The sequence below is a fragment of the Colobus angolensis genome, unplaced genomic scaffold, assembly GCF_000951035.1.
Source record: "Colobus angolensis palliatus isolate OR3802 unplaced genomic scaffold, Cang.pa_1.0 Scaffold107, whole genome shotgun sequence".
NCBI lineage: Eukaryota > Metazoa > Chordata > Mammalia > Primates > Cercopithecidae > Colobus > Colobus angolensis.
Genome location: NW_012111697.1, coordinates 2,290,240 through 2,297,389, shown reverse-complemented (window position 1 = coordinate 2,297,389; position 7,150 = coordinate 2,290,240). Strand labels below are relative to the sequence as shown.

At 38.1% G+C, this 7,150-nt stretch overlaps 1 protein-coding gene across 1 annotated transcript in view; it reads right to left on the bottom strand.

The window, feature by feature from the left end:
- Window positions 1-1,327, bottom strand: part of LSM14A (LSM14A, SCD6 homolog A (S. cerevisiae)) — a 39,259-nt gene extending 37,932 nt beyond the window's left edge. Inside the window, exon 1 of the mRNA XM_011947485.1 lies at window positions 1,162-1,327. The gene's annotated coding sequence lies outside the window, so the exon portion shown is untranslated. The remainder of the gene's footprint in view (window positions 1-1,161) is intronic.
- Between the last annotated feature and the right edge of the window lie 5,823 nt (window positions 1,328-7,150).

The window sequence follows — 7,150 nt, the reverse complement described above, 5'->3', positions numbered from 1 at the left end:
CTGGGCATGGTGGCAGGTGCCTGTAGTCCCATCTACTTGGGAGGCTGAGGCAGGAGAATGGCATGAACCCGGGAGCCAGAGCTTGCAGTGAGCTGAGATCGTGCCACTGCACTCCAGCCTGGGCAACAGAGCAAAACTCTATCTCAAAAAAAAGTAAATAAATAAAATAAAGAGATCTACATTTTCTCCGATTCTTTCAGGTTTCCTTTCACCAAAATAAGACTTAACAAGGGTAGGGGTAGATGATTAAAAAGTTTAAATTGGGAGATTTAAGAGTTGACCTAAATATGTTAAAATACATTTATGTTTGTGTTTTCTTATCATATAACATTGCAGGCCAGGCACAGTGGCTCATGCCTATAATCCCAGCACTTTGAGAGGCTGAGGTGGGCGGATCACCTGAGGTCAGGAGTTTGAGACCAGGCTGGCCAACATGGTGAAACCTCATCTCTACTAAAAATACAAGAATTAGCCAGGTGTGGTGGTGCATGCCTGTAGTCCCAGCTACTCAGGAGGCTGAGGCAGAAGAATCGCTTGAACCAGGGAGGCGGAGGTTGCAGTGAGCCGAGTTCGCGCCACTGTACTCCAATGACTCTGTTTCAAAAAAAAAAGGAAGGAAAAAAAAAAACCCCAACATTTCATATTATAACAAATGCAGAACAATGTGATTTTGCTTTTTGTTCCCCATTAAACCTAATAATCTTATCTAAGAGTAGCTGTTATTGCCCTGGTTTGCAATATAAACCATATCTCAATAGCATGGTAGCACGGATTCTAGATTCTAAAGCAGGCTGCCTGGATCTGTTCAAACAGTGGCTCTACCTGAATTTCCTCACTTGTTAAAAGTGAGAATAATTATGTTACCAACCTCAGAGGGTGTCTTATATGTACACCACTTCCACAGCGTAGCCTTCAAGGTTAGCTACTGCAATTGTTGTTGACATTAGAAAATATTTTATAACAAATTCTTCAGCTGTTTCTTATCTTAGTTCTAATTTATCATTAGAGAAAAACCTAGATGAGAACATTATCCAGTAATTTCAGGTATCCAGGTAACTTGAAAATGATAAGCTACATGAACATTCAACTGGAGAGAAAAAAGCCAAGGCTAACCCTGTGTGGAGTTTACCTGTACTCCAAGACAAATTTACCATCAGTTACCTGAACGATAGCTGGGTCTTGAGGCAAAGAACACTGTGGTTTTGGTGGCTCACAAACAGTAAGGTCTTTAATGTCACTCCCACGGAATATAATGTATTCAAAGACTTCATCTCGAGGTGGTATTGGACGATCTGTCGGTCTGTCTTCTGTACCAAAGGATCGAACTGGCAAGAAAACAAAGGATATGAGATGTGTGACTACTCATTACATTCAGGTAGTACCCCAGATTCTAAGTGTTGTATTTCAAGTACTAAGCAGTAGTTCTGAAATGTCTGAGAAAGTATTCATTAACCTATAGCTAAATAATTTTTTTAAAAGAGGAAAATAAGAGTGGGTTTTGCCTGAAGTTAAATATACGCAATATAAAAGACTATCAGTATTACGAGGTTGTGCTCCTCTTACATTTTTATTTATTTGTATCTTTAGTGGTTGTCGTGAGGTGTTAAAATGTCCTTTCATTATTTATTTATTGATGAGCCTGCGTCTCTGTCCCCCCGGCTGGAGTGCAATGGTATGGTCATGGCTTCCTGTAGCCTCAGTTTCCCGGGCTCAGGCAATCCTTCTATTTCAGCATCCCATGTAGCTGGGACCACAGGTATGTGCCACTAAGCCCAGCTAATTTTTTTTATTTTTAGTAGAGATGAGGTTTTGCTATTTTGCACAGGCTGGTCTTGAACTCCTGGCCTCAAGTGATCTTCCTGCTTCAGTCTCTCAAAAGTGCTGGGATTACAGGCCTATGCCATTGTGCCTGGCTCACCGTTAATTTATTTTTAATGTTCTCATTCAGCAAAATAAAAATTAGCAACCTATGTCTTTCTTAGGGAGGGATGGGGAGACAAAGATTTTTCCAGTCTACAAAATCTCAGTTTGGGTACTTATCTTTGGGACACAGAGAGCAATGAAGGTATTAGTATTTACCTTGCTGAGCAGTAAGTCCTCTGGAAGCCAAGCCAAGTAGCTGCCAGCTATTCAGGCCCATGGGACAGCCTGAAATACCCTAGTTACCTAAAATATCTACCACATAATTAAATCTGATTATTTTAACAATGAAGATAGCATTACTCAAAGTTAAACCAGGGACCACCTGCAACACAGTAAGCTGGCTAAAAATAAAGATTTCTACTGAATCTTTTTGCTGGGGACAGGGTCCAAAAATCTGCATTTTAAGCCAATTTCTGGCTAGGCACAGTGGCTCACGCCTGTAATCCCAGCACTCTGGGAGGTCAAGGTGAGAGGACTGCTTGAGCCCAGGAGTTCAAGATCAGCCCTAGCAACATAGTGATGTCCTGTCTCTACAAAAAATAAAAAAACAAATTTAAAAAATTAGCCAGGTGTGGTAGTGCACGCCTGTAGTCCCAGCTATAAGGAGGCTGAGGTATAAGGGGATCTCTTGAGTCTGGGAGATTGAGGCTGCACTGAACCGTGGCTGTGCTCCTGCACTCCAGCCTAGGCGACAGAGCAAGACCCTATTTCAAAATAAATAAATAAAATAACCAAATCCCAAGTTTCTTATAAATATAAAAGTTTCAGGTTCATTGTCCTGGGAGAGTTCTGAAAATGTCTGCATCCATAGAGAAGTTCCAAATAGAGAATATGAAACATCATATACTATTCATTTAAAGAGTATCCTAAAGGAAGTAAACCCCTTAACATTTCTTTTTTTTTTGAGATGGAGTCTCATTCTATTGCCCAGGCTGGAGTGCAGTGGCGCGATCTCGGCTCACTGTAACCTCCGCCTCTTGGGTTCAAGCGACTCTCCTGCCTCAGCCTCCTGAATAGCCGGGATTATAGGCGTGTGCCACCATGCCCAGCTAATTTTTGTATTTTTTTTAGCGGAGATGGGGTTTCACTATGTTGGCCAGACTGGTCTAGAACTCCTGACCTCAAGTGATCCACCGCGCCCGGCCCCCTTAACATTTTTAATGCATATGCTTTTTTTTTTTTTGCAGAACTGATGCAGTGCTAGATTAAGGATGAATGTCAGGTTGGATGCAGTGGCTCATGCCTGTAATTCCAGCACTTTGGGAGGCCGAGGTGGGCAGATCACTTGAGGTCAGGAGTTTGACACCAGCCTCAACAAAATGGTGAAACCCTGTCTCTACTAAAAAATACAAAAAATAATTAGCTGGGCATGTTGGTGTGCGCCTGTAGTCCTAGCTGCTCAGGAGGCTGAGGTGAGAGGATTGGCAGAACTCAAGAGGCAGAGGTTGCAGTGAGCTGAGCTGAGATGGTGACCCTGCACTCCAGCCTGGGTGACAGAGCAACAATCTGACTCAAAAATAAATAAATAAATAAATTAAATAATTAAAAAAGAATATTATTTCAGTGTAAATAATGTCCTACACTCTTATTCTGAAAGTTCTTTCTAGTACTTATGAGACTTCAGGAAAGATAGTGGCACAGGTAGTTTGGCAGAAGATCCTTCCCTAAAACTAAAGGAAAAAAGCAAAAAGGAAGTTAAAATATCCCTAAAATCATGAAAAGTTCTCAAACTTATACCATGAAATTTTATGAAACAGTACAATTAAGGTACAGAATGAGTTAGCTGAAACTGAAAGACCAAGCCCAGAATCCGTATGTAAGTATCCCTTGCCCTCTCCTCCCCTGAGAGAAATTTTGACTAGCATCTTCAACTTGCTAAGATGGGGACAGGGACACAGGTGTGATGAGGAAAAAAATGTGGAACGCCCTACCTGAAACTCCCCTTCTCTGGTGGCAAACAGTACTTTAGCAGGCAGGAGGATTTTATATTTTTACCTTTATCCAAAAGGAAGGGTAAGGAGGAGAAAGGACTAATTACAAATAAATCAGTCTCACCCCTAAGTATCACAACGAATAAAGTCTCACACTTCCAAAGTAGCAGATGAGATCATCCTGAAGCAGAGTGGGCAAGAGTCAAAGGCCCTTCTTCTACAAAACTAGAGAAGCTCTATTAAGCTTCCTAAGGCCTAATAGAACTTAGCCAGGTGAATTCAGACTGAAGTAAAAGAGAATCTGCATTTCACGTTTTCGCAAGCAGCAGATACTGAAAGGACCTACTAAGGAAAAAAAGAGTAGAAACATCAGGGAATCAAGACAAATTTTACAGGAAAGATGGAAAGAAGGGAAGAAAAGAGGGAAAGGAAGGAGGCAATGATGGAAGGAAAGAAAAAGGTATATCAAAATAAAGAAAAAAGTCAGGAAAGAAGAGAAGAATCAAAGAGGACACGGTCTTCATTTGCTTATTTTGTTTTTTTCCACTACCAGCGGTTTGCCCTGACAGAGGACACAGTCTTCAAAAGGTGGATGAAATACATTCAGTATTAGTATTTATCACAGAAAATAGAAGAAATTTTCTGAAAGCACTGCTTTGATATTCACAAGAAAAACAGATAGCATAGACTCTTATGATCAAAACAACACTGAAAGGGTAGCATGCAGAATTAAGGAAAGAAAATTATACAAGATAAATAAAACAGCATAACTAATAAATGCATCAACAGTCAATGCAGTTAAAAGCAAATCACTAGAAGAGAATAATTTTGAGAAAACATAAACGAGATGTCATGAAAAAGCAGTACAGTAATAAAAAGGTTAGAGAAAAGATGATAGTTATGAAGATCCAACAGTTAACTACTGCCCCTGAGACAGACAAAAGAATAAGAGAAAATATAATTAAAGTTACAACAGAATAGAAATGTCTTGACATGAAGGCCTAAATTTCATCAAAAGTTTTCACTGTATTTCCAGAAAAAAAAAAAAAAAAATCAGACCACTACAAGCCACAGAGACTTACGTTATGGTATATCAAAATAAAGAACGCAAAAAAAGTGGCATCCAAAGATAGGAAATGGACAATAAATTCATTTAAACACAGAAGTGTACATGACAATTTACTATGGTTCTAGAATAGAAATAGTTCTGGAAAAGACTACAAAGTTACAAAGTGTAACAAACTAAGAATACTATATCACAACATTTTAACAAAAATTGGGAGATTAAAATGAATAGAGAAAAAGGAAAACTGAACAGACAGTAGTAGTATCTAAACTTACACTTTCATCTCTCATCATGTCAAGAAGGAGTCACTTGACACATTTTTTTTTTTTTTGGTTAGTTGATACTAAGCGAAGGCTTTAAAATTTTTTATTTGAAAGAATTTGTTAAATTCTACTATGGGTCTTGGAAATAACCCATAGTAGAATTTAAAACTAAGAGCATACTTTCCAAAATATGGTGTGAAGAAAAACTCTATCATATGGCAAATGAAGCAAACTGAAAAAGCATGAAAACAGAAATCACAGAATAAGAATGATTTGCACACACCAAGAGTTTGAGAAACATACTCTAATGATGGAGGCTGGCTTCATAAGATTTGGGGTTTTCAATGCAATCGAGTTCTTATAGTATTGTGAAGAATAAATTCCACAAGAGAGATTAGAAGGGCACATATGGCTAGAAGATACTGTTACAGAACAAATGAGAAGTCTGGAAGGTTAAAACCTGAGCATTAAGAGTAGAGAGGAAGGAGGCATGACAAGCACAGAAAAGGTAAAGAACTACCGGAACTATTCTAGTACAACACATACATTAGCTCATATGCAATCAGTAAATAAGGGAATTATGTCAGTACATTCAGAAATCACATTGGTTCATTTCCAGTTTTTCCTAAAATGTTATTTAGTTTTTGCATTTGCAGGTAACAACAGTTAAATACACCTAGCCATGAGTAGTGCCATCACTTCTGGTTACCTTTACTGTTTTTAAAGGGAAAGTTCTAAATTTACCGAATTATTTGTTTAAAATTTTTAACTTATCTTTAAGCATGCTAGTATTTTTTATTAGGTTTACATTAGTGCTTAAATTACAAAGATGCACAGACTTCAAATGGTCTGCTCCTAATCCTAGTTTTCCCATAAACCCCGTTCTTCTTAGTGCAGGAAGGCATACCTCAGATTACAGTACAAATGCCTTTGCCTGGCTGGCAAAATCTGAATTATGTTCTAATTATTATTATTTTTTTCATTCATAACACGTAGTACTTTGAGAAAGAACATTTTTACTCTATTATTCATTTTGGGATTCTACAGTAACTACACATTCCAATGTAAATACCCATAGGTAATGTGACTAGAGCTTTAAGCTGAACATAGGTGCTGTATGTCATTGCATTTCATCCCATTTCTTTCAAATACTTACTGGGCACCACCTGTCCCAGGTCCTATGCTAGATGCTAGGGAAACCAGTTCCTATTCTCAAGGAGCTCAATCTATTTGCTTACTTGGATGTGATGTCACTGAATTGGATTTGAAGGTCCACTAAACACTCAATACCACTTGCAATGCCTCTAATAAGTACTACTACTGGTTTCCCAACATCCTAATCTCTGAAGCTAACACAGCATTAGGCTTCAGATTAAGCCATAATACTACTATTAAGTCAAAGTGTAGCTGAATAGATACTGATCTCATTCTGGGATATTTTGAGGATTATCATGAATTAATGAAAATAATAATTCAGCAGGCTTAGAATATTTAAGTAATATTAGGCAGGCATTATATTTGTGTCCTCACCCTCAGGGAACTTATAGTCTGGCAAGTGTGCTAAGCACTACACTGGAAAGAAAGCACACAATATAGTTTGCTAGGGCTGCCAAAACAAAGAACCAGAGATTATATTATGTCCACACAGAAACTTGTATACAAATGTTTATATCAGCATTATTCATAACAGCCAAATGGTAGAAACAACCCAAATACCCATCAACAAATGAAAAGACAAATTACATTCTCTATATAACTTATATGTATGTTATATATATTTTAAAATACAAGTAATAAAATATTCAGCCATAAAAAACCCACAATGTTGATACTTGCTACATCAAGAGTGAAGTGTGAAAGCATTATGCTGAGTAAAAGAAGCTAGATACAAAACGTCATACAGTGTATGATTCCTTTTACATAATATATCCTAAATAGGAAAAGCCATGAAGACAGAACGCAGGTTA